Below are 27,982 nucleotides of genomic sequence, written 5' to 3'. Positions count from 1 at the left end.
TGGGACATCCAGGAGAAGATCTCCCGTGGGGAGGGGAGGGTGGACGGGGCGGTCGGTGTGGGAAGCTGGAGTCCAGCATTTCAGGGAGCGGTTTCTCTGGGGACAGCACGGGTGTGGCCATGGCCGGAGGGGCCGGTGGTGGGGCAGGAGATCTCCCTCGGGGAGTGGAGCGCAGAAGGGCGGTCAGTGTGGGATGCTGGAGTTGGGTATTTCAGGAGCAGTTTACTGGGGACAGTGTTTGCCGGCGGGGGTGGTGTGTGGCCGTGGAGGGAGTAGGTGGCTGCGGGGGAAAGACTTCCTCCCTGGCTCTGAGCAAGTCCACACCTCCCAGGAGGATGGCTGGGCGTGGGGTGGGCGGGCGAGGGGCCTCCCAGGCATGTTGAATTCTGAGAACGATGATGGTAGCTGGGTGGGGCTGAAGGCTTTCTTCGTGATGGGGGGAATGTGTGGAAGTCAGGAGGAGATGGCAGTGGGGGTGGGTAGAGAGGGTGGCGTAGCATTTGGTGTGAACCTAATGGGACAGGGGCTTTCCACGAAGATGGAGGAGCGATGGGAAACCGTGTAGAGGCATATGGAAAGGAGCCATGCTCAGGTTGATTTCATTCGTTTAGACCCGACCTCATTCCAAAAAACGACTTGAGACATGGATTATTAGTGCTGTGATGCTCTGTGAAATAAATCCTTTTCTTCTCTTGTGGACACTGGTAAATAGTTGCATCAAAGGTATTATCTGGCCTAAGACATGCAGTTCCAGAAGTTCTTAATGGTTATTAATAGATTTATATTTTATCCATGTATTTCTTTGAGAAGAAGGGAGGTAGAGGGGCTGAGGGAGAAGGGGGAGAGAGAATCTTAAGCAGTTTCCACACCCATTGCAGAGCCTGACTCGGGGCTCTGTCTCACAACCCTGAGATCATGACCTGAGTCACAATCAAGAGTTGGATGCTTAACCGACTGAGCCACCCAGGGGCCCCTTAACAGATTATTTGTAAATGTATTCCATTACAAACACATTTGTTAGTCTCATTCTCAGCTGAAACACATAGCTGTGTATGGTCATATTTTGATGGAGCGACCTAGAGTTCTCAGTGGCTGAATGCCTGTTTGGAGAGGTGTGAGTGTGCTCTGTGTAAATCCCCTCCCAAATGGTGAACTCACAAGTACGGACGATTCTTATAAACACTCTTGTGCTGTTTTGGATTAAAAAATAGTTGTCACATCGAGTGTTCTGGCAGTTTGTCCCCTTCCTGTGACTGTCGGCATCTGTCATTTTCTCTTGTTCATCATCTGCTCAAGAGCCCCCCTCTGTCACCCCCGGCCTGTCATAGAGGGCTGCTCAGAGGTCATCTTGGCGACTTCAACAGTGGGATCAGAAGAGCTAGGTTGGCCATCCCCGTTCACCATTTTGTGGCCCTGTGATCTGGGACAGTCCTCTTTTCTCTCTGAGCAGCACTGTCCTCATGTGTGAAATGGGGACATTAAGAGTTCCTCCATCTTTGGATTTTCGCAAAGATTAAGTTAATGTGTGCCTGGAAGCTGTGGCAGAGTGCGGTGCCCGGCACCGAGTGTGTCCTTAATGAGTAGCTGCCTGTCTCTCCCTCCCTGTAGACCAGAGGCTTAGGGGTGTTTCCCAAGCACCCCTGGGCCTGGCTCTCCCGTGATGGCGGGGTGCCTGGGCCTCTGGCTGTGGAAGCACAGCCTGCTGCAGCCTGTGGAGAGACAGGCGAGTGCCACGGAGAGGAAGCAGCCAGAGGCACACACCCGGGAACCAGACAGGCCTCAGTCCCGTTTCCTCTCTGCTCTCCTCTGCCTGGTGACCTGCCCTCCGTCTGCCTCCTTCCTCCGCTTGTGTAAGCAGAAAGACCGGTTTGGCTTTTAGCACATTCACAGAAGTATTCGGAGAAAAATAGTATGAAGGTTGTACTTACAGCATGTTAGAATATGTGTTTTTATAAATCCAAGAAACCTTTCTTGACACATACTGCCCCTTCAACCCAGTATTTACAGAAACACCGTCAAGATCCACGCCATGATATTATTTTCTAGACTTCATTACTCTCTATTTTAGTAAGAGTCTTCTGAGGGGGCTCAAGGAGCTACCACAGGCAGCTGTGGCCTCTCTAGGAGCTTTCTTTCTTGTCAGCATCCTCTCCTTCTGTTTGGTCCTCAGTGGTCTTGGTAGGCCTTGGCCACCTGTGTGAACTTCTCTCGCTCCTTGGTCATTTGTTATGGAGAGCCATGAAGCCCTCCTAGCCTTTGGCAAGTTCAGCTCTCTCTCTCCTCTTCATGTGAGTTGGCGAGCAGGCCTCTCTCCAGCAAGTGGATGTGGAGGTTTACTAGGTTCTGGTAGTTTCCTTGGGGGCACATCATCTGGGGGCACATCATCCTCCATAGCCATAAAGTGCAGAGGTTGGACCAAATTTCTTTGAAGGTCTCCTTGAGGTATAAGTCCAATTATCAGTCTGTGAACTTTTCCGAAGAAAAATTCTGTACTAACAATAAGTGGGGCACAGGGGACAGGGCTTTTTTTAGGGCCTCCATTTTATTTCAGAGGCCGGTTTGGCCCCAGCATGGTAATCAGCTCTCCCAACATCACAGTGAGAAGGAGAATGTGTCTTTCCTACCTGTTGAGGTTCTTTCCGATATCCTGAGAAACATGCCTTGAGATAGGAAGTGTTTCATGTTCTCCTCTGGGAAAAAGAAGCTAAACTCTTAGTGTCTCTGGGATCTAGGGAAGCATTATCAACTTAGTTGTATTTTATTTGGGAAATCTGATAGGTTAGGATAAAAAGACTGATTTCATTCTTTGTTTTTATTTAAATTCAGTTAGCCTTCATATCAACATCAAATCAACATCATTGGTGTTTTATCTTTGTACTTTGCAAACACAGGTCTTGTTCCTTCTATCTTGTGTTGAGCAACATCAAGAACACTTCTGCTTCTCAGTTAACTTGTTCTCAGAATTCTGAGTCAGTCCACTGACCTTGTCTTTTTTTTTTTTAAAGATTTTATTTATTTATTTGACAGACAGAGATCACAAGTAGGCAGAGGCAGGCAGAGAGAGAGGAGGGTAGTAGGCTCCCCGCGGAGCAGAGAGCCCGATGTGGGGCTCGATCACAGGACTCTGGGATCTTGACCTGAGCCTAAGGCAGAGGCTTTAACCCACTGAACTGCACAGGTGCCCCTGACCTCATCTTAAAGGTCATTATGTGATGACATCAGAAGCCTGTACTCAAGGGCCTATTCTTGGGAATATCTGATCTCTTCCTGGGGATTCTCAGACAGTCCTTCTTTGTCGAAAACAAGGTCTCTGTCGCGTAGCTGATTGTATGGCCTTGGCGGAACCACCAGAGTTAAAAAACAGTCCAGAGGAGACAGACAGTTATGGCTGTGGTTAACTTATTACTGATAATTTTCACAAGTGAAAACTTTTGTGGGAGGCATAAGAATAATGCAAACGAAGGTGAAATTACTCCCCCCCCCCACCGTGGTATGCAAAAGAAGATAATAAAGTCATCTCAAAAGAGATGAGTTTTGGACAAAAGGCCTACCAACCTAATTAAGACTATTTTGGAAAAAGTCTGGAGTGGGCTGTGAACATCTGTATTTTAATAAAATCTCTAGAGATAAGTTTTATATACATCCTCCATTTGAAAGCACTGGCCTAGAAGATGCCAGTTGCAAATTAAAATAGTAAGATTGCAATCAAATATTTAAAAATAACTGAAATTACACTGATAACACCATAGTATTGATGCCTTAATATCATCAGGGGAAGTACCACCAGGACGTCAGTAAGTAGAAACAATGGACAGCGAGAATACCGACAAATCTCTAGGAACTTCCTATATATGCTACGGTTTCTAAAATATTTATGTTGATAATGTTATCCCTATTCAGATTTAACCTAGAGGAAATTGATAACCTCTTTTGAGAATTTTTCCCATGCAATTCTACCACCTCTCTTTTGACAAGGTGACAAAATTTTCTGACTTTCAGGGCCTTTTGGGAAATCTCAAAGGGAGTTTTAAGTGCAAAATATCTTTTGAAGTATGAATTTATTTCATTTTTCATTTAGGATTCATTGTGGGGAAGGAAAAAATAAAATTGCCAGAATATCTGAGCACTTAAGATCAGATTATGGAAGCTTCAGAACGTAAATGGTTGTAGCTTGGCTACCTGTTTCTTAAGTGGCAAAGTAATAACCATTCAGAAGTTATGTAACTTCTTTTATTTCTTTTATTTTAAAGAGAATAATTAGGGTCATGATGAAGTCAGAGCAAATGGTAGAAAGTTTTTCTTTTGAAGTATAAAATCTCTGGTTTGGGGGGTAGATTACAAAGAAGGTAGTTCAGAGAAACCAATTTTGAACTTCTGACTTCCTGAACTGTAAGCAAGTACATGTATGTGTGGTTTTCATTTATTGTTTTTTAAAAATTATTTTTATTAACATATAATGTATTATTTGCCCCAGGGGCACAATTTATGAATTGTTAGGCTTACACACTTCACAGCACTCACCAGATCACATACCCTCCCCAATGAATGTATGTGTTTTTAAGGCCATCACGGTTTTAGTAATTTGTTGGAGCCGTCATAGGAAACTCCGTACAGCTAAGGAGTCACCTTTTGCAATCTCTTAGGAAGAGCAGATCCATACTCTTAACACAACTTGGTCTGTCTTACTGAAAGCAAATCAAATTCTCAGATTGAGTTAATATTCAATATACTGTTTGGTATTAAATTAGCTACAACTTCATTCTGAAAATCTTATAAACTTGTGAAAATTGAGTCCAGTTTGGAAATATTTTGCACAAATTTGTGTTCCTTTGGAAATTCTCTTTTTGTGACTTCTCTGCAGCTTTCTGTCCGTGCTCTCTTTTGTCTTTGAGCATCCTCATCCTCATTCCGATTCTGGAACAAAAAGCCATTTTACCTTAGAAAAGCAATATTTTCTGGGTTATAATGTATCCAAAATAAAATAACTGAGAGAGTGGATCAGAAAATGAAAGCTAAAGAAACAGAGGTCAACATTCATTGCATTGGTGCTTTGGATTCACCTGAACCACCAAGAAAAGACATGCCTAGGCTTAAACTCTGCATGAGACACCCTTCTCTGGCAGTGAACTTTAACTAGCTCTGGTAGGTGAATGTATTGGGAATTTCTATTTGACCTCTAAGCTGATTAGAAGATAATTTTCCGAACAAGATAAAATCATGATGTCCATACAGATATGAAATGAACGTGTTAAAAGGTTTTTGTTACCTCATGAGAGACTCAAGAGACGTTATACCCATTTAAAAAGAAATAGAAAGAACAAAGAACCTAGATGTCCATTAACAGATGAATGGATAAAGAAGATGTGGTGTATATATATATACAATGGGATATTATGCAGCCATCAAAAGAAATGAAATCTTGCCATTTGCGATGACATGGATGGAACTAGAGGGTATTATACTTAGCGAAATAAGTCATTCGGAGAAAGGCAACTTTCATATGATCTCCCTGATATGAGGAAGTAGAGATGCAACGTGGGGGATTTGGGGGGTAGGAAAAGAATAAATGAAACAAGATGGGATCGGCAGGGAGACAAACCATAAGAGACTCTTAATCTCACAAAACAAACTGAGGGTTGCCAAGGAGAGGGGTGTAGGGAGAGGGTGGTGGGGTTATAGACATTGGAGAGGGTATGTGTTATGGTGAGTGCTGTATGTGAAGTGTGAGTTCTATGTGAAGTCTGTAAACCTGGCGATTCACAGACCTGTACCCCTGGGGATAAAAATATATGTTTATAAAAAATAAAAAATTAAAAAATATATTTAAAAAAAGAAGTAGAAAGAACAGACACAAGAATACTGTTCTGTAATATTACCTGGAGTTTAGAGTCACATGTCCTAGGATGGAAGCCCTGTCCCAAAGGGTTGAGCCATAGGCAAAGGCACAGCTTTAAACCACAGATGACTATTTTCAGGCCTTCCAACCTAATGGATCTTGCTGGTTGGATTGAGAAATTTCTTGGAGATGGTGACTTTTCTTTCTTAGTTCTCCCTAGTTAAAACAGAATTCATGTAACTATTCTTCTATGCCTGTCCACCACTGTATTTTGAAGATAAATAATTTTTTTAGTTTCACAAGTCCACAAATGGAGAAGAATTTTGCCCCAAGGTAGATTGCTCCAGAATCTCACCCACACCTGATTTAGGTAATAAGATTTTAGACTTGAAGTTGGTACTCTAATGGGTTGAGACTTTTGGGGTTGATGGGATATTCTGAACGTGGAATGGACATGCATCTCCCAGGGCCAGGGGGTAGAATTTGTTAGGCTGGATATCCAAGTGTTAATCCATAAACTCATGAAAGTTACTTTATATGGCAAAAGATATTTTATAAATATGATGAAGTAAAGAATTTTGAGATGGGGAGAATATCTTGGATTATATGGATGGGCCCTAAATGCAATCACAAGTGTCCTTATGAGAGGAAGCTAGAGGGGGATTCAGTACAGAAGAAGAAGGCATGGTGACCACTGAAGCAAGATGCTAGGCTTTTGACTTTGGAGCTGGTGGAAGGGACCACAGACAAGGAATGCCTCCTTAGGTGTTGGAAAAGATGAACAAATTCTCCCCTAGAGACTTTGGAGAGAGTGTGACCCTGTCAACACCCAGAGCTTAGCCCGGTGAAAGTGATTTCAAACTTCTGACCTCTAGAACCATAAGATAATAAATGCATGCTGGTTTAAGCCACTGATATTGTGGTAATTTGTTACAGAAGCCAAAGGAAACTAACGCACCTCCCGAATAAGCTTATATCCACTCACATCAGCATCTGCTCCTAAGGGAACCCAAACTAAGACATTAGGTAAAGATAAAGGATACAGCAGCTAGCTAACTTATCCCATCTCCCCTGAAGTTGTCCCCCACTACTTCCTTTTCCGTGATTCATATGATTATGTTTTGAGATGGGTTAAAATTGTGCAAGACTTGTAAGACTGAACAGCAAATAGGTTTTTCATAACACTTAAATTTGGTAAAATGAATCCCTTGGGAGACTTTCATTTCTGATGGAGTAATTGGTACCATACTAGCCCTTCTGCCATAAATGACCATAGAACTGGACAAAATATAGGATCTCATTGTTTGGGGGGCATTGTACAACAGGCAGCACAGTGCTGTAATCCCATAGAGAAAGGAAACCCACAAGGTAGCTCAACCATCCTTCCAGTTCTCTGCTTGGGGAAAACATCCCACTGGCATATTTTGCTCGATTTCAGACAGAACAACAGTGACGCTGCTGGGCTAAGAAGGCAGGAATCCGAGTTTAGTCAATTTGAAGAAGCTGGAATTTTCAAGACAAGGCATCATAGAAGAAAGAGCTATATAAAGGAAGGTCTTCATAAGTCCATTTGGGGGATTTCTAAGAATTTCTGGCTCAGAACTGGGTGTATGTTCATAGGGGTGGACTACCTAAGACTGACCAGAGGGTACAGATTTGAGAAAGGATAGAGATATTACCAGTTGACCCATGCTGGGGGATGTTAGAGTTCTAAGCCATGAGAGTGGAGAGACCTTGAAAATACCTCACTAATATCCTGGGCATCCAGCTGAGACACCAGAAACCTTAGTAGTTAGGACCATACCCTAAACTAAAACCTATAATAGATCCACCCTTAAAAATTGTAAGACCCTACCCTTATAAGATAAGGAGAGGAGATAGAATTTGGAGTCTTCTACAGTAAAATTAATTGGGTGGGGAAGACCTTAGGTTTTCTACATATCTACCTTAATAAAGCATAAAATAAAACCTCCCAAACTACCTACTAGAACAAAAATCAGTACTCTTCAGAGGAAGATAGCAAAACCCAGAAGCCCCATACATATCCACACTGTCCAGTGTACAGTAAAAATTATTCAACATGCAAAGAAACAGCAAAATATGGCCTATAGTCAAGAAAAAAAAAAGAAGCCAAGATGCCCAGTTGTTGGACTTTTTAGATGGTGATTTTAAAGGAATTATTCTGTGGTCAAAGAACTAAAGGAGAATATGTTCAAAGAATAAAAGAACATAAACTTAATGAATGAACAGACAGGGAATTTCAGCAGGTAAATGAAAACTATAAAAAACCAAATAAAAGCTTTAGAACCCAACTGGGAATTGGAATGACTCACTTTTCCATAGCAGTTTCCTCCAAACTGCTTTCCAGTTTTTATACCCTGGATACAGCTATGTCAGCTTCTGCACATCTGCCTGCTGTTTGTCTTACTTGCCTATTAAAATTCTTTTTAAATGCAAAAAACCCTTTAGAACTAAAAATTATAATAACCAAAATAAAAACACACTACCTGGGCTCAACATCAGCGTGGAGGTGGCTGAAAAAAGAGTCCGTGAACTTGAAGACAGATTGATAGGAATTAGCTGATCAAAAAAAAAAAAAAAAAAAAAAGCAAAAACCAAAAACAAAAAAACAAACCCAAAAAGATATCCTTGAGACTTTTTAAAAATGATGTATTGGCTTCTCCTGCATGATTCTTTGAACATAAGAAGTAATGACTCTCTTGGTACTTAAAATTAGACCCATCTTCTGCTCAATTCCCTGGGACCCTGAAGGGCCACTGTAACTAAAAAGAAGCCTGGTCTGAGCGTATAAATGAATAATTATGTTGGGGAAATAATCTTCCAGAATTTTTCCTGGCTCCAGCTTAAGATGTAGTATAGTGCAAGCATTAAGAAAATTTCACTCATTTTCCAGTGTTCAGCTGAGCAGCCACATCCTATCACAGTTATCTTTTAAAAATCATACCTACTGGGGGTGCCTGGGTGGCTCAGTGGGTTAAAGCCTCTGCCTTCAGCTCAGGTCATGATCGTGGGGTCCTGGGATCGAGCCCCACATTGGGCTCTCTGCTCACTGCTCAGCGGGGAGCCTCTTTCCTCATCTCAGTGCTTACTTGTGATCTCTGTCCAATAAATAAAGTCTTTAAAAAATAAAAAATAAAAATCATACATACAAAAAATGAAAATAAAAATCATACATATATACTGTGGTGTCACAGTTAGACTCACGGACTGTGGTGCTGGAGTGCCTGAATGTAACTTCTGGCTCTACCATTTACTAATTGGGTAACTGTGGGCAAAATACCTAGTATGGTGGTAGTAACAGTTCATACTTAATAAGTTTTGGAACTTCTGGGAAACAATAGATGTAAAGCACTTGGAATTGCACCTGGGACTTAATGTGTAAGTGTATGTTTTTCTCAGATCGTTTCTGAATAGAATATCAAAAGTAACAGAATATCGAAAGAACGAATCCCCTTTAAAACATTAATTTAAAAAGTATCTCATTTCAAAAACCTTCCCACATGTGCTTGAGAGGAAGAAACAACTCTCACCTTTCCCCTGCTGATCAACAGAGACATTCCCTTTTGAAAGTGGACGTACTGCCTGCTTCTTGGACTAGCTGTCCACCGCAGGTAAACACCACTCTGTGCTCCTGGGTGTGTTTGGTGTGTAAATAGATTGTGGGAACATGAGAGGCTGGTTTTTCAGGTTCCTGGTCCTAGCACTGCACGAGGGTCAAGTAGACCTGCGTTCTACCGTTGGTGTGTCTGAAAGAAAAGTGAGTTTACAAAATGTTCTAACCATCAGACTGAGGTAAGAATAACGTGTTTAGGGGTCTTCAGCGTGATATCTGCTTTCTAGGTTTTTGTATTTTTCCGTGGTAGGGCTTTGGGATTTGCTTATCAGGAAATGAATGACTCCTTCCACCATTTGAAATGAGATCTTACAATGAGGGGAAAGAGAGATGGATATATACAGAAGGGACATTTTGGCTTTTGGGCTGCTACGTGAGTTTGATGGCTTGAGGAAGAAAATCGAAGTATCTTCTTGTTATTATTAGCACTTACTTTAATCTGTAGATTGAAACACTGCACTAGATCCTACTGAAAAAATGAGTGCCTCCACGAGCAAGTATATATCCTCCTGACATAAACAAATCAGGTTCACAGCAAAAGTACTGTCATTTTGGCAAAAACCTCTCACATCTCTCTGTATGAGATAGCAGTCCTTTTGTTCTGAGTTTGTTTCATTTGCTGGAAAACTCACATGTTTTATTTAGCATTGTTGAATAACAGTTCTGCTCTTGATAGGGGTAAATATCCACTGTGGTTATAAATTGAGTAGTAAGATTGCCAAAGCCTGAAATCCCTGGAATAATTTCAACATGAATGTGATGTTTTTAACACCACAAGGAGACGAGATACTGACTGAATATGAATATACCCTAGAAAGAGCCATCACATTTTTTGAAAATTGCTCTTTAATGTGGATTGTTTTAATTAGCAATGTGATCTTCCTCATTTAAAGGAGAAATACATTTTGCAGCATAATGTATCAAACTCTGTTCTTGGAGAAAAAAGGAGTTATATATTTCCAGCATTCAGAATTGTGAGTAGCAAACATTACTCATATATGATAATGTGTTTAAAAATATACCTTAAATCTTAGCCTCTTTAAGATGTCTTTTTTTTAAAAGATTTTTTAGTTTATTTACTTGACAGATGGAGATCACAAGCAGGCAGAGAGGCAGGCAGAGAGAGGGAGAGGAGGAAGCAGGCTTCCCACCAAGCAGACAGCCCGATGCGGGGCTCGATCCGAGGACCCCAGGACCATGAGATGAGCCTGGGTGGCTCAGTGGGTTGGGGCCTTAAGATGTCTTTTAAGCGCAGGAAGTTACTGTTTAGGGTTTGGGGTTTGCTTTTGTTTTTGTTTTTTTGCTTTGTAATAAGTTGCTTATATGTTGTTTAGGCAACAGCTTAAGCACAAGACTGTTATAATTTATACCCCACAACTTAAGTGCATGAAGACATTGGACTTGAGTGAAATCCTTAAACATCCCTGAGGCCGTGCATGCGCACGTGCGCACACACGCACATATGGACAGCTAACACTTGGGAAATAGATAAGGGAGACTACAAGAAAATTTGTTGCCAAATCATATTGATTCCATGTGCTTATGATTTTCTGAAATTCTCTGCCAGCCTGAGTTTGGGAATTAGCTTTGTGTTGTCGTTGTGTTTATTCTTGTTTGATACTGCCTTCTAATAAGTTTAGGGGATAAAATAATGTTTCTACCTCTTTGTGTCCTGGAGACCATTTAGTATATTTGCTGCAACTACTTTCTTCCACTCATTTGGTATGTTAAGGAAATGCAACTTTGTGTGTGAAATGAGCCGTTTGTTTTACCTCACTGAGCTCTGTTACCCAATGGTGTATGTTATGACTGTTCAGCCAACATGTGCAAAAATTTAGCTCATCATCTTCGATAGTTTCTCTTTAGAATTATTCAAAACTGTGTTTTCGTACATCCCATATTCTGCTTGTGTACATGCTCTCACTCTCACGCATTCACCCTGATGCGTACTTTCCCACTTTGGGATGATTTCACAGGATTCTGTGACTTCTCTCCACCTCGGTGCCGTTCCCAGCTCTGTCTCTCCGTGGGTAGTGTCATTGTTTCCTCTGACGTCTGCTCACTGTGCTTTCGCCACGTCTTCCATCACGCCCAGCCCATAGACTCCTAATTCTCCTGAGTACAGAGGTCATAAAAGAGGTGGTCTTGTTCCATCACTTGTAGAGCTGGTGACTCGGATGGCTACCTTAAGTTCTGGAAGATCCTCTAGAAGTCAGGCAGACATCTTAGAGGTACAAAATCTGTTAAATACACAGTGTTCTAGGATAAGTTTTCTCCATCGGTTGCTCTCCCCTTTCAGCAAAACACATCTCTAAGAGGTGCTTGCTAACATCTGCCCCTTCTTGCCTTACTACCCATTTTCTCCCTTTTAAAACCCCACTTTCTTTCAGTTTCCCTGTGATGTGACATCTACTTTCATCACTTGATTGCTATCGTACTTCCAAGGGTCACTTGGGGGTTGCTGTTAGGAGATCTAATGCCATTCTTTCAGTCATTGATCCATTCGTTACATATTAGGTGACAGCTACATGTCACACACTGCTGCAAAGTGAAGTTACAGTATGTGGCACTCTGTGCCTTTAAGTGCCTCTCGTTTACTTAGGAAAGATGTTAATTTCCCCAAATAATTCATTTCAGTTATGGTAAGTGCTGTGAAGGATACTTTTCCAAATCTTCACTCTGTTTGACTACTTTGCTCATTGTGACATTCACGATCACTTCCTACCTCTTGAATTCTTCCTTTCTTCTTATCTGTGACTCTATGTTATCTCTTGAACTACTTTTTAACCACTTTCCCTTTTGTCTCCTTCTCTTCCCTACTTCTTCACTCCCCCAAAGGCTTATTATTTGACCCATAATCTATTACTTATTTTTCCTTGCCTGTGATGTCTCAGCAACCCATAGTTTTAAATAACATAGTTAAAAATATCATTTTTAATCATGCCTCTAAGGTCTCCATTTCCAGGTTTTTCCATCTACTATGTGTGTTCCCACTTCTAGGTCCAGCTGTCGCCCAATATTTATCACAGTTGTAGCCAAACCCACTGTCTTTTATGTTCTCCTCTTTCATCCATGTTTTTGCTAATGGCGTCAATGTTCTCCTGGCTTCTCACATTTGAAAACTTGGAGTCACTTTTTGCTTCTGACTTTTCCTTTGCTTTTAATACCCAAACCATTACCAAGTCCTAGCATTCTTTTTTATGACAGTATGTCTAGAATCTACCCTCTCCCCAGTGTCTTTTCTGTAATTTTTTTTCTTTTATACTTTATTTTCTCATTCTCTCCTCCCTCAGTCGCAGAACCATCTAGAACTCAGGGTCTGAGTCAGACCCCACCTCTACCAGAAAGTGAAACCTCATGCGTATTTTGTTTTCCCAAGCCCTGGGGACAGAATTATGAGTGTGATGGAAAGAACACAGACTTTTATAGCCAAAGATCCAGATTTAAGTTCTGATTTTAACATCGAGTGCCTCCTGTACATTTTCTCTCTCTGTGAGCCTCTGTGTCCTCTTACTCATCTCATACAGCAGTCACAGGGAGCAAATGGGATCATGGAGGTGAAATAATTTTAAACTGTGAAGCACTCTAAGTATTAATGTAAGATTTGAAAATAGAAGACTGAGTTAGGGACACGGACCGTGGTTCTGGATCTTAAATACTGGGGCAGTATAGGGGAGGGGTTGAGAGCCTGGACCCTGCAGACAAACTTCCTGAATTTGAATCCCAGCTCTATGACTTAACAGCTATGGGAAACTGGGAAATTAGTTACCTTCTCTGTTCCTGAGTTTCCTCTTCTGCAGAATGAGGGTACTAAGAATTTCTATCCAAAGGGTTGTTGTAGGATTGGAAGGGTTAATAGTTGTACAGTACTTAAAACCAGTGCCTGGTACATTGGAAGTGCTTGCTAAGTGTGAAAGTGGTGGTGAGGGCCAGTGTGGCAGCACGTGGGTACAAGGTGGGAATGATTTATTAGAATGGAATCACCATATGGGGATTAGGCGACACATTGAGGTTGGAAACAGAGCCAGAGAGTACATACCTATACCTGACTGAATCTTTCATGACTCAGATAAAAAGCAATCCTCGCACCAGGGACAGAATCGAACAAATGCACGTTGAGGAGTCACATATATTCTGAGCAAACATTTGAAGTTCAAGGATGGGGATAACGGTCTTTCAGACATTTTGGAGGGGCGTTAAGGAAAAAGGAATGGTCAATAGTTTGCCCTTCAGAATCCTGAAATGTGTATTTCGTGGAATCAGAATATCAGTATCCAAATGTCCAAATATTAAGAAAGCAGACTTAACTATTCCCTGTATTCTAGAAATTTCTTTCTATAACAAGCATAGGTGTATAACACTGAAGAGTGCAAGGGACCTTAGAAATTCTATTCCTCTCTATCGACAGGCTCATTGACCAGAGTATGTAGTTTTACTAACACAGTAGTAGTTCGCTTTGTATGAGAGTTTTTCTTTTCCATGTTAAGAAAAGACAGATAATATCTAGAATATTCCAAGAGTGGTTCTAAGTGCTTCAAAATATTTTAATCATTTAATCTTTCCAAGAACACCAGAAGCTAGATCTCATCATTAGTCCATTTGCTTAAGAATAAATTTAGGATCACCGAGATTATGCACAACCGATGGATAACGGAGCTGGGTTTCAAACCCAAGGAGCCCAGAACCAGAGCCCATATTCTCCACCACTGAGTCCTATCATCTCAGCAGCTCTGTGCCCTGGCATTTGGTTAAGGGCAGCAGGCTCTGGAGTCTTGGGCAGCTGTTAAATGTTGCAGTTTGTTTTCCTTGACAACTGCTATTAAATGTTTGAGAGTTTTTCATAACATATAAAAATTGCTAAAATAAGATTTTTAATTTTTTTAAAAGATTTTATTCATTTGAGAGAGAGACAAACAGGGAGAGGGGGCACAAGCAGGGGGAATGGCAGGCAGAGAGAGAAGCAGACCCCCTGCTGAGCAGGAAGCCCTAGGCTGGGCTCAATCCCAGGCTCCTGGGATCATGACCTGAGCCAAAGCTCCGAGCTTAACCAACTGAGCCACCCAGGTGCCTCTAAAGTAAGATTTATACTGTTTTCCAGTATCTGTGTAAGAGGATTCTGATTTCTCTCATCCATGAATCTGTATGTGAGCATCAGAGGTCTCTAAGAGTGATCCCTCTTTTTCCTAGATAGCATATTGTACTGTAAATTGGCAGCCGCTTTGCATTGTACTTCATTGTGGCTTCTAGCCACGGGGACTTTTTCCTGAATGTGTGTTAGTTTCCATCTTTGCTTTTGCTGACATTTCAAAAGTTCAGGCTCAATGTTTCGAGTTGCCGTTTGCTTTCTATTTCCTATTTTAACTACTACTTATTCATTTACGTGTTCTCTCACCATAGAATTTTTCTATTTTTACTTTAAGCGTTATCAGCTACAAAAATAATTGAAGAGGTTTTTACTTCATTTTCTTCTCCACTGAATTAAAATATTAAAATCAGTCTTACAGCCACTGAACCCCTTAATAACCGTATTCATTTCCAAGTAGGCATAATACCATTCGTAACTCACATTGGAGTTTCATTTAGCAGTTTCCAGTCCTTGTAACAGTTGACTTATCCAGGCTAATTTGATTTCATCTTTCTAATCAAATGCCAGGAAGCACTCTCTTCCTACATTAGGAACACGTCCAATTCATTTCGGGGTTTGTGGTTCATGTAAATAGACTTCAGTGGCATTTTCACTTTGATGTTGTGCGGTCAGAAAATATTTCCGAAAGGGCATCAGGGCTTGGAGGGAAATTAAGAAGATGCATAACCAAGCAAGTGTAGGGGGTACTTCATTTTAAAGCAAGTAAAATTTCCAAAACCAAACAATATATTTTTTTAACAAAATCATTGAACATTGAGAATGTATTCTAAGAATGGAAGTGTTAGATCTGACCAGAAAATATAATTGAGATGAGATGGCAGGTGTGTGTAGAGAAATCATACTTGGGCTGTAGCCATCAAATAATGACGTTACAGGATTCAAAAATAGACTTTGAGTCTAAACATACTTTTATCTGGGTCATAAAAAGTTCAGCAACAGCCCACTTGGTAAACACAGACCAAGACAGATCATAGCAAACATACTTATTTACTTCACCTATCAGACTATAGACAAATCCATTGATAAATTCTCCCAAGAGCTATATATAGACAGCGATAATGTTTAGTCTCCTGGCATGAAATCACATTAAAATCAATATATGATTAAAATTTTTGAAATTAATTTCATTTAAATCAATCAATATATCAAGGGTTTGTTTTCAAACAAGGCAGTAAGGACCTCATACAAAATAGGCATTTTCCCCCCAATTTTCAGCAGTAATAGTATATCCAAAGATGTCTGTGCTTACGAACAAATATATATAATTTTAAAGTTTTATATTTTGACTAGAACTGGATATTTTGATTAGAACTGGATATATATTAAAACACATTTTGTGACAAAGAATCACTATCCTTTAATTGAGAGACCAGCCCAGGGAAAAACACTACAAGGAAGTCTAGTCAGTAACTTGGAAAAAGGAAAGGCAGGAATGTTTTGTTTGCTTTAGCCATGTATAAGAAGGAAAAAGTCAGCTTACTTCAGACGACTCATAGCTGTCATCTAATTTCATTGGCTGTTACCAAGTTTGAGCTCCAAACACAGGCAGGTCATTTCTAAATCAGTTATACACTACAAACCAAATAGCTATCGATTTTCTATCAAGTGAATTCCCGTTTGACTCTCTTACTGTTTTTGTGGGTAATAGTGATGTGTTTGGCTTTATACTTAGGCAGAACAGAATGTAACGAATATTCGCACCACACAGGTTCCTGAACAATGAGGTGAAAATCCATGGGTAATGTTTGGTTGGCTATATTGGGAAACTATTGACCCTGGCTCAGCAAACATAAACTGTAGGTCCAGGGTTGCCACGAAGAATCTTAGTAACCGCTCACATTTTCCATGCATTTACTATGCCCCAAGGACTATTCGAGTGTTTTCCATGTAACCAAGGTGATGTCTTGGTTCAGTCATGTCTCCAAGATCCCAGAGCTAACAAATTTCAGAGTATAGATTTGAACCAGAGTCCTTGCTGGCTGTGAGTTATCTTGGTCAAGTTAAGTCCTTCTCAAGGTGTCTCCCTGTGGTATTTATTCCCTCCTCTTCCAATTTCTACCTTTCTTCCTGGGTCACAGACTCACCCAATCTGCTGGCAGGTACAGAGCTGTTGCTGTGTTGTCCTTGTTCCCAGTGTCTCTCCAGTTGGCCTCCTCTCTCTGACCTTTTGTCCAGGGTAGAGGGACCTGTGTTCTCTGGGTCCTTAGGTCTACCGGCCCCTGTAAGACTTCCTGTTGTCTCAGCCATGCTAGGTGCCCCTGTCCCAGCTGAGCTCTTTGGGCCATTCTCACGGGAGCCGAGTAACACTAGGCCCCTTCTAACCTATTCTCCTCTGCCCTCTCCATACCCTGACCCACTGCTGGAGCTTTTATTTCCTTTCTCAGTCAGGGGAAGCTGCTCCCGTGTCATATCCTACATCTTTTCTGCATTGTCATGTAATAAAACTTGACCTTCAGACCCCCAGGCTCTTTTTCTTGGTAGAGAGAACACCTAGCTTGAGGAACGTTGAAAGAAAACGAAAACAGATTGAGAACAGTGTTTCTGAAACAATCTGTGGCAAAGTACCAGTTTCTTTGTTTTTCATTTTCCAAGCCACCTCAGACCAGTGCTTTTGTAAAAAGGCATGGTAGGAAGAGATGAGTCCACGGATTACATACTCCTTTGTCACGTCAGTGTCAAATTCCTGTGACAGTTTGTAAATGCTCTCAGTTCTCTACATATCTTGTCACAGACAGTAAGAGTCTGCAGACCAGCACTAGTCCCTGAACCCACCTCTGCCCTGAGCCCCCCCTTTCCCAGGGGCAAAGGGATCTGTATTTACAACAGTCCATCGTTCATTTTTCTGGTGTTTCTACATGTCCATCTTTGTATAGTCTTTCAGTCCATACATATGTGCACCCTCAAAAGCCAGAGTGCTGGGATTGGTATAAGATTGAGCAAACCAAAACTATACGTGAGTATGATACATCTCTGAGTTACATATTTTATATATATAAAACATTCTATATATAATTATATATTATTTTATAATTTATTATATATAATGTCTTTTTTTTTAAAAGATTTTATTTATTTATTTGACAGAGACAGATCACAAGTAGGCAGAGAGGCAGGCAGAGAGAGAGAGGAGGAAGCAGGCTCCCTGCCGAGCAGAGAGCCTGATGCAGGACTCGATCCCAGGACCCTGAGATCATGACCTGAGCCGAAGGCAGCGGCTTAACCCACTGAGCCACCCAGGCGCCCTATATATAATGTCTTTAAATACAAAATATAAAATTTATTATTTTTTTAAATGTGAAATATAAAAATTTTTAACATATATTAACAATTATATATATGTATATATATATACATACATATATATAGAATTCTACAGTACCATATAATGGTCATGAACACAGTCACTGGAGGAAAACTTCTTTAGTTTGAATCCTAACTCCACCACTTATGAGCTGTGTGGCTTTGGGCAAGTTTCTTAGTCTCCCTCTGCCTTGTTGTGCCTATCTGTAATATGGTAATAATGAAAATAACTAATTCCAGCTATTGACGTGAGGCCTGAATGAGTTAACATATGTAAACCAGCCCAACAGGACAATGACTGGCACATGTATGTAAGTGCTATGTGAGTGTTTGCTGTCATTTTTACCATGAGCCATAAGGAAAAGGAGTTAAGGCAAGTATACTAATGAAGCAGGAAATACAGAACCCAATATACAATAGAATACCTCATGGGTAATCAAACAGTTATGATTACTTATGACTTAGATAACGTAGCTTAGCTTCTTTAACATAGTAGGTAGGAAAGCTGGGATTTGAACTCAGAGCTTCCTGACTCCAAAACTTGTAGTTCTTGCAGTTATCTCCTTGAGTTGTCCTTTGGAAACCCACAGAAAGTTTTAAAAATCTAATGCCTTGGGGCACCTCAGTGGCACAGTTGGTTAAGCATCCAGCTCTTGGTTTTGGTTCAGGTCACGATTTCAGGGTCATAAGATAGAGCCCATGTGGGGCACCATATTCAGAGTCTGCGTGAGTTTCTCTCTCCCTCTGACCACTGCCCCCATAAATAAATAAATCTTTTTTTAAAAGATTTTATTTGTTTATTTGACAGAGAGAGAGAGTACAAGTAGGCAGAGAGGCAGGAGGAGAGAGAAAAGGGGAAGCATGCTCCCAGCTAAGCAGAAAACCTGATGCGGGGCTCTATCTCAGGACCCCGAGATCATGACGTGAGCCAAAGGCAGAGGCTTTAACCTACTGAGCCACCCAGGTGCCCCAATAAATAAATCTTTAAAATAAAAATACAGTGCTTCACCACCAAACTCAAATTCTTTAATTTGACTTTAAAAAGAGTTTTAGTAAGACATAATGCACATACCTTAAAATCTACCTATTTTGAGTATGCAATTCAATGTTTTATTCCTATATTCATAGGTTGGACACCATCCCCATAATTTAATTTTAGAACATATTCATCCTGAGGTGGGCCTGACAGCAGAGTTTCTGAAGTCTTAACTTCAGGGCTACAGACCCTATAGGAGTTCTTGAATGGACTTTGAATGGTTTGTGAACCTTTTCTAAGATCCATAGCTTTCCTTACCTTTCCGAAACTAATAGAGATGGAGCCCAGGTAGTCTTACGAAACTTTAGATGGTGGGTTCTCAGACTTTAGGGTGCTTGCAAATCATTGGGGGCACTTATTAAAATTCAGGTTCAAATTTAGTAGGTCTGGGACACTGTCAGACCTACTATGATTTTGATTATAGGAATACCAACATTAGATAAGTGAAATATTATCTGCCCTACAATCCCATTCCTCTCATTAGTGGATCTGTGTTACCAACCAACCAATCAATAAACAAAAACCCACAACTCCCCCGCCGACACAAATGCAATCATTTTTTATTATTTTTTAAATTGTGTCAATAAAACATTTGTGGGCATTTGTTTTCTCTCTTGTTCAGTAAGTATGTACAAAATAGTCATGATTTTGCATCTTGGACCGAAAAGCCTAACGTATTCACTGGCTGGCCCTTAGTAGAAAAATTGTGTCAACCCCTAGGGTAGACCATGGCGTAAGACCACTTTGGAGGAGCGTACATGCTGTTCATCTTACTCTTCATAGCTCTTCAGGGCATTTGGCAGACACAGCATTACTCATCGGACTGAATAAATACTAAGTATGAGGGATACCTGGGTGGCTCAGTTGGTTAAGCAGCTGCCTTCGGCTCAGGTCATGATCCCAGCGTCCTGGGATCGAGTCCCACATCGGGCTCCTTGCTCTGCAGGGAGCCTGCTTCTCCCTCTGCCTCTGCCTGCCACTCTGTCTGCCTGTGCTTGCTCTCCCTCTCTCTCTCTCTCTGAGAAATAAATAAATAAAATATTTTAAAAAAAATACTAAGTATGAGAGGCAGCAAGTTGGCTGTATTTATGGATAATTCCTCCTCTAGAAGAGAGGTCTGGGCAGGTGAGAGTCAGTTGCTGGTTTAGTTTAAAAATAGAGCTTCCTGAGGGTTGCAAGTGACTTGCCTGAGTGGAAGGAATAGCTTTCCACAAAGGACCTAGTGTCTTCTCAGCTAGGTCATGTCATCAAGACTTGGGAAGCAAGATTCCCTAGGAGTAATTTGCCGTCCTCAAGAGAGCTTGGTTAATTGGGGTTCTCAGTTAGCTCAGTTTATGGGTAGAATATTGCATCTTCTTATATCAGTCTTCAAGCTCCTTAAGACTTCAGAGTGTTCATGGTTTTGAACTTGCAAGAGCTCTCTGACCGTGTGTTTTACCTGTAGGAAGACATTTCTGCTTAGCTCACTTTGACTCCTGTGAAAAGGATCTACTGGAACATGCATGAATCTTCAAATTTCTCCAGGCTTCTAGTAGTTTCCTGCACTATAATCTCTATTGTAGAACTTTTTCCCAGATGACCATCTTGAAGTCTTCTTTCCTTTGGTCTTGATCAGTAACTTCAAATCTCCTAACCAATGGCTAATTTCAAGTTAGGCTGTCTGCCTGTCTGTCTATCTATCAATCATGCAAGAGGTTGTCTATTCTCAACACCCATCCCGAATAATCCTTGTTACTGCAAGGTCTATAATTACTGGTCAGATTTTAGCATGTTCCAGGGGAACGAGTACAAAGCATGACCTTGAAGGAATTGGATTATACACTAAAATAATTGCAAGACTTACTAATTTATGTATTATTAGAAACTAGGATATTAGGGCAAGGAATATTTGATATAACACTGGGTCGCCAAACTGTGGAAAGAACCAAGATGCCCTTCAACGGATGAATGGATAAGGAAGATGTGGTCCATATACACTATGGAGTATTATGCCTCCATCAGAAAGGATGAATACCCAACTTTTGTAGCAACATGGACTGGACTGGAAGAGATTATGCTGAGTGAAATAAGTCAAGCAGAGAGAGTCAATTATCATATGGTTCCACTTATTTGTGGAGCATAACAAAAAGCATGGAGGGCATGGGGAGTTAGAGAGAAGGGGGTTGGGGTAAATTGGAAGGGAGGGTGAAACATGAGAGACGATGAACTCTGAAAAACAATCTGAGGGGTTTGAGGTGGCGGTGGGGGTGGGAGGTCGGGGTATCAGGTGGTGGGTATTATACAGGGCACGGATTGCATGGAGCACTGGGTGTGGTGAAAAAAATGATACTGTTATGCTGAAAATAAATAAATTAAAAAAATTAAAAAACACTGGATTGGGCTAAATTTATTGAGATGATACATTTTCTAAAGATTCTGGCTTTAGTGTGGTTTTTCAAGTAGCTGAAGGTGTTTGTAACAGTTTACTCAATTGGTTAATTAAAAACTTAATGGTGGCTTATACAGACTCTAAGTGATATATTTGACTCCAAATCATTAGACTCAACTGCATCCACCACTGTATCGATAATCCCTTCTCAGTTTTCCATCAGCTCATTTGTTCTTTGTCTCTTCTTTAATCATTGTTCCTTATGCTCCTCTCCGTGCCCTCTTACGTTCTCCCTTGCATAACTCTTGCCACCATATAGGCACCAGTGATTCCCAGTTAAAGGCTTCTAGTGTAGACTTCTCTGATAAACTCCAGTTCCATATTCCAGATGCCTTTCTGGACAGATCTTTGTTGATGTTTGCCTTATAAGCACTTGGACCTCAACATGTATGGATTTCCATTTTTTTTTCTCTCAACCTTTTTTGTCTTCTATTCTCAGTCTCTGGCAATGGTATTACCATCAGCATTCCTAGGCGTTACTCCAGTCCTATTGAATCAGACTCTCTGGAGATGGACCCCCAGGAATCTGTTTTTGAACGAACCCTGTGGGTGATTCTTAGATACACTAAAACTTAAGACCCATTACAGTTCCCCATAGTGGAAACCTTGGAGTCACACTCTCTCTTCTGTTCACCACTCACATCTAGTTGGTGGCTGGATCTTATTGGGATCATTCCCAAATATCTGAAAAATGACCCTTAGGTTCTTTCTCACTACCACAATTTAGTTCCTCATTTCTCCCTCGCATCCCCTGCAGGAGCCTCCACATTGTCCACAGAGCGTCTGCCCTCTTTTTCGTATGATCACTGAGAGCTGATGTCTTCAAAACCCAGATCTCAGCTAGAAAGCGGACTCTGCTATTTCTTGTCTTAAAAGCATCTGACAGCTTGATGGCATGGGAGCAGTTTTCAGACTTGTTAAGGTCATGGAATTCTTTCTTCAAATAAAATCGGGCCAGGAAACCCAGCTTATAGACCTGATAAAAGCAGAGCTCCTCTGTTTGAAGCAGGGGTCGGCGCCACAGCCTTGGCCACTCAACTTGCCTTGCTGTGTTTCCTAAGAAACCATTCCCAGAGACACAGTTTGCAAAACACTGCATGAAGTCCAGATGCTTTATTTGGATACCGTGTTCCTCCCTCGCTGGCATCCTCCTTCCTCGCACCTCTCCACCATTAACTCAGCCCCCAGCCCACGGATTATTCACTATTCCCTGGACTAGTCATGTGTTCTTCTGACTTGTCCTATTTACTGTCTTCACATCCTCAAATGGCCATTCTCCTCTCCCTAATTGTTCTTTGCTTTGTGTTCTCAAAGCCAAGTTGGCATTTATAAAACTTCTTTTTGTGTTTATGTCTGTCTCCATTAGAAAAGAGACAAGCTCCTTGGGACAGAGCCCATGCTTTTTTCATCTGCGTATCTGCTAGTTCCAGCTCTGACACATGGCTTTATTCATGTTCATTGCATGACCATTTAAATAGTCGGTAACCCATTCTGTCCATCCTTTGGGTTGTTTTGTTTTGTTTTCCAGACAGAACATACTGTAATGAATTAAACATAACTTTTAAAAATGGCTTTACTAACCTCAGTTGATTTATTAACCTATATGACTCTACCAGTGAAATATTTTCCTGTTCAATAGCCAAGCATAATAATCCATGGATATATGCATTGTATATCATGGTGTATGAAGCTGAGTTAATATTGGTAGAATACATTTTTGACAGCAATGACATTTGCTGCATTTTTTAGTGATGTTGTGTCGATTATGTGTTCATTGTCAAAACATGGAACTAAAGACAATTATAAAGAAGAAATTAAAATAGAGCCATAATGTAACTCCCCAGAGATAGACATAATATCTTGACTTATTTCCTTCCATTCTTTATTCTGTAATATTTAGGTGTATATGTATTTCCTTTAAAACTGAAACCGTACCGCCTAAGTAGTTTTATATCCTGATTTTTTCATTTCATATTATGAGCCTTCCAGCATGTTACCATATATGAGAATCTTAATATTGTTAAAAATCTTATTAATAAAAACTGTGGACTTTCTAAGCAATTTCCAAGAAGTTTGCAAATTCTTAGTGGAAAGTCTGGGAAGCTAGAAAGAGACCTGTGAGTATTTTGTGACTCAAAAGGAATGGAGTAACATTTTGACTGATCTCTCTTGATGACGTATTGAAGTTAAGCAGAATGAATGGACGGGTCTCAAATGTTTTGAGCAACTGGTAGGTGCCAGATATTGTGCTTTAAGGACATTTCACATTTTATATACATTTTAATACATTTATATACAGTTTATATACCTTAGATACATTAATTCATTTGCGTATTCACGACAAACCAAGGAACTGGACATTAACATTCCCGTTTGACCGATGAATCAACTGAAATGCGGAAGCTTAAAGTAACCTGTCCAAGTTTTTCTCTCTGGGGAGCAGAATTTTAATTCCATTCATTTCTGAAGATTGACACTTTCTCCAACCCCGACTCTGAGGGTGCACTGAGCCTGCATTTGATTCCAAGGGCTTCGTATTAGCAGTGATTGAGTCTGGCATATAAACTTTTGGGTAACCATAGTTTATGAACCCCTGAAATCTCTTTGTTAAAACATATGTATGCTTTTTTAAGGTAGAGAGTCTGTTGTTCTTACTGTTTGTCTAAGGTATCCTTCAGAAAGCTTTATGAATCTCTACTGCAAATAATGGAGCATCCACAAGTCTTGCAGAAACCCTTTGAGGAGACTTTCGTTTTACTTGCCAGGCTCTGCATTGAGAACATTATCTTTTCTTGCTCTGTTACTCTTTCATGTGTCCCTGGAACCCATGGCATCTGTTTTCTCTGGATACCCGCCAGTACTCTCGTTCCTGTTTGTTTATAAGAAAGTCTCAAATATTTTCCATGTCTGCCAACTGTGCTACCATGTCACTGATTCATGTGTCTGCGTGTGTAAAATAATAATAACTTGCATGCTTATCTCTTAACTGCTGAGCATTTCAAACCCTTTTTGCTTCTCTTTGCATAGCTAAAAGTGCCTCTATTTGTACTGATCCAGTACGGTAAATAGGCAGTCATGGTGCACAAGCAATTTTTTTCATTCCTATCAAAGAGCTCAAAGAATGCATGACCCTTGATCTGCAAACTGCCCGGTAAACACAGTCTTATACATCTTATATATTAGGAAGTGACCTATGCTACATTTGAGAGGGCTGCAAATTCTTCCCTACTCCCATTCCATTGGAATCAAATCCACCTCCTTTAATCTGGAATGACTTTAGCAATTTGTTTGACAAATAAAATATGGTGGAAGTAATGTTCTGGGTCTTCCAAGGGCAAGCCTTAAGATGTCTTGCAGCTTCTGCTTAGACCTTTAGAATGCTTGGTCTATGGGGGCGGAAGACAGCTGCCATGTAAAAATTCTGCCTACGCTGAGACTACCATGAGGGAGGAATCACATATAGGTGTTGTGGTCAACATCTCCGGCTGTGCTCCCAGCCAGCAGCTGACATCCAGTGCCAGACATGTGAGTGTGTTATCCTTACCATCCCACTTAGGCCACCCTTCAGATGACTTCAGTCCCAGCTGCCACCCGACAGCAGTCTCATAAGAAACCCCAAAATGAGTGCCTTCCAGTTAAGCCCAGTCAACCGATGAAACTATAAAAGATAGTGATAAATTTCTGTTTTAAGTCACTAAATGTTGGGGTGGTTTGTTACTGAGCAACAGATAGCTGAAACCTGAAGGAATGAGTGCTCTTACTGTATGCAGAGATAATAAGCTCCACTTACATAGAAGGTTTCCAAGGAAAATTCCAATAATTGCTTTTCCTCTTATATTTTGTATGATGGATCTTTCCCTTGTCCTTATGTCCTCCCTGACAATGTTTTTTTTTTAATTAAGTGAAACAATTTTCTGTTCATTTTGCATACATTTGTTCTAAAGATGGAAAATTTTTATGACGTTCTGTAACAGAATTATTGGCAGAGGGTTAACTGTCTGATTAAATAGAACCTACCACAGTTTAAGAAGATGGCATCCGTGGTCAAGAGGCCACCATTATGTCATATACAGTGATTTCAATGGTAAATTCCACTCTAAACCCGCTAACAGTGCAGTGATTCTCACTGAACTGGAACCTTGTCCACTTTCTCCATCTGAAGCATCTGCCCTGAGTTTGGTTTCTTTTTCCCCTTCTATTTTTATATAGAGCATCATCTTAGGCTGATTCAATGTTCTCTCCTGAGATGAGATTTTTATTTCAGTCATTGATTCTTCAATATTTTAGTCTTTATCTCATTCATTAGAAGTCAAAATGGGTCTCAAGTCTAAAATCATGGTGTTGGCAGGACTTCCTTCTGGAGGCTCCAGGGAAGAATCCATTTCCTTGCCTTTTCCAGCTTCTAGGGGCTGCCTGCTTTTCTTGGCTCATAGTCCCTTCCTTCATCTTCAAAGACCATCACTCCAGCCTCTACTGCTATCATCACACCTCTTTTCCTGACTTTTAGCTCTACTACCTCCCCCTCCTAAGGACCCCTGTGATTACATTGGGCCCATCTGGATAATCCAGGATAATCTTCCCTTTTCAAGATTCTTAACCCAGTCACCTCTGAAAAGGTTCTGATGACTGGTACATGAGCCTCTTTGAGGTTATTATTCAGCATATCACAGATACCCCAGTTAAACTAGGAGTCAGTCATTTAGGCAGATGCATGTGGATACTTAGGAGTGAGCAGGTGAAGAGAGGAGAAGGTGTTCCAGTCCGAGTCTTGTAGGTAGGAAGATGTGGAGGTGAAGAAACCATGGCTTTTTTAGAAGAATGAAGTGTTGAATATGGTTAAATGGTAGATGTGTGAGAGAGGGGTAGGCTAGAGTCAGATCATAAAGTGTTTTTTAAACCATATTAAACAATTTGAATTTTAAGGAACAAAGGGAAAACAATGAAAGATCCTAAGCTTGGGAGTAACAATGATCCAATTTATGTTTTAAAGGAAATCTGATGTAGAAGAACAAAATAGAAGCAGGAAATTGACACAGAAGAGCCCAAGTGGTATCACTTAATTCACAATATATCTGAAACCAAAATTCATTATTGCCTATCAAAACCAGCACAGCTACCCAAATTCCCTATCATTGGCAATGTCACCTATATTCTCTTAAGGTCAAATTCTTAAAATTATTTTTGGCTTCTCTCTTCCTTCTAACCACACTCGGCCACCAAACCTTATTGTTTCTTGAAATTTTTTAAAGACATAAAGAATATATGATTACATGAATGTGTCTAAAATAATAAACAATATGGGGGGTACCTGGGTGGCTCAGTTAAGCATCTGATTTCAGCTCAAGTCATGATCTCAGGGTCCTGGGATCAAGCCCTGCATTGGGCTCCAAGCTTAACTGGAAGTTTGCTTGTCCCTCTGTGACTCCCCCAACTTGTGCTTACCTGTGCTCTCTCTCAAATAAAATGTTAAAGAAAGAAAGAAAGAAAAGAAAATAATAAACAATATGGAAATAAATTTCGTTTCTTCTGTAACCCCCTAAGCTTTCATTGTTATAGGCAACTTGATTAACAGATCAGTATGTATTATTCTATGCCTTTTCCTTTGCATTTGTGTATATTATAAATATCCATATATTGATGGCATTGTGTTAGACACATACATATTTGAAAGCATAACTATATCCCTTTTTTCAACTAGCAATGTAGTTTAGACATCCCCATGTTGGTACATATTTTTAAATACCTCACTTTAATATAGAACCATGGTATTGCTGTAACATGAGGCAATTTCAAAATTTTCTCTGGATAATTATGCTACCATGAATATCAATACATAATCTTCACATATACACACAGGTATTTTTCTATCAGATGGATTCTTAAAAGTTGTCAAAAATGCACATCTTAAATTTTTTTATTTGAAAGATTTTTATTTATTTATTTGACAGAAATCACAAGTAGGCAGAGAGGCAGGCAGAGAGAGATGGAGAAGCAAGCTCCCTGCTGAGCAGAGAGCCCTATGCGGGACTCGATCCCAGGACCCTGAGATCATGACCTGAGCCGAAGGCAGAGGCTTTAACCCACTGAGCCACCCAGGCATTCCGTACATCTTAATTTTTAAAACTTCACCGAGGTATGATTAATGCACAAAAAGCTGTACATATTTAATGTATACAACTTAATGAGTTTGGAGATAAGCATACAGCCATGCAATTATCACCACAATCAATGCCATAAGCATATTCATCACTTCTGAATGTTTCCTCCCATCCTATGTATGTACATACATACATATGGATGGATGGATGGATGGATGGATGGATGGTTGGTTGGTAAGGACACTTAGAAATTTTTTAAGTATATAACACAGTGTTCTTTTTTAAAAGATTTTATTTATTTATTTGACAGATGGAGATTACAAGTAGGCAGAGAGGCAGGCAGAGAGAGAGGGGGGAAGCAGACTCCCTGCTGAGCAGAAAGCCTGATGCAGGGCTCAATTCCAGGACCCTGAGATCATGACCTGAGCCGAAGGCAGAGGTTTTAACCCACTGAGCCACCCAGGCGCCCCTATAACACGAAGCACGATGCTATACAGTCGAACT

The 27,982-nt window shown here is 40.6% G+C and overlaps 1 protein-coding gene across 7 annotated transcripts in view; it reads left to right on the top strand.

The window, feature by feature from the left end:
* The first annotated feature begins 9,572 nt into the window (after positions 1-9,572).
* SYTL5 (synaptotagmin like 5) overlaps positions 9,573-27,982 on the top strand; it is a 142,679-nt gene continuing 124,269 nt past the window's right edge. For 6 of the 7 annotated variants that reach the window (XM_044235506.1, XM_044235509.1, XM_044235511.1 and 3 more), the window contains exon 1: positions 9,573-9,649. The gene's annotated coding sequence lies outside the window, so the exon portion shown is untranslated. Of the gene's footprint in view, positions 9,650-17,479; positions 17,570-27,982 lie in introns of those variants that run through there. The other variant, XM_044235507.1, reaches the window with a different exon arrangement.

Source organism: Neovison vison, chromosome X, assembly GCF_020171115.1.
Source record: "Neovison vison isolate M4711 chromosome X, ASM_NN_V1, whole genome shotgun sequence".
Classification (NCBI taxonomy): domain Eukaryota; kingdom Metazoa; phylum Chordata; class Mammalia; order Carnivora; family Mustelidae; genus Neogale; species Neogale vison.
The sequence above is the reverse complement of the archived record's forward strand: the minus strand, read 5'-3'. Positions and strand labels throughout refer to the sequence as shown.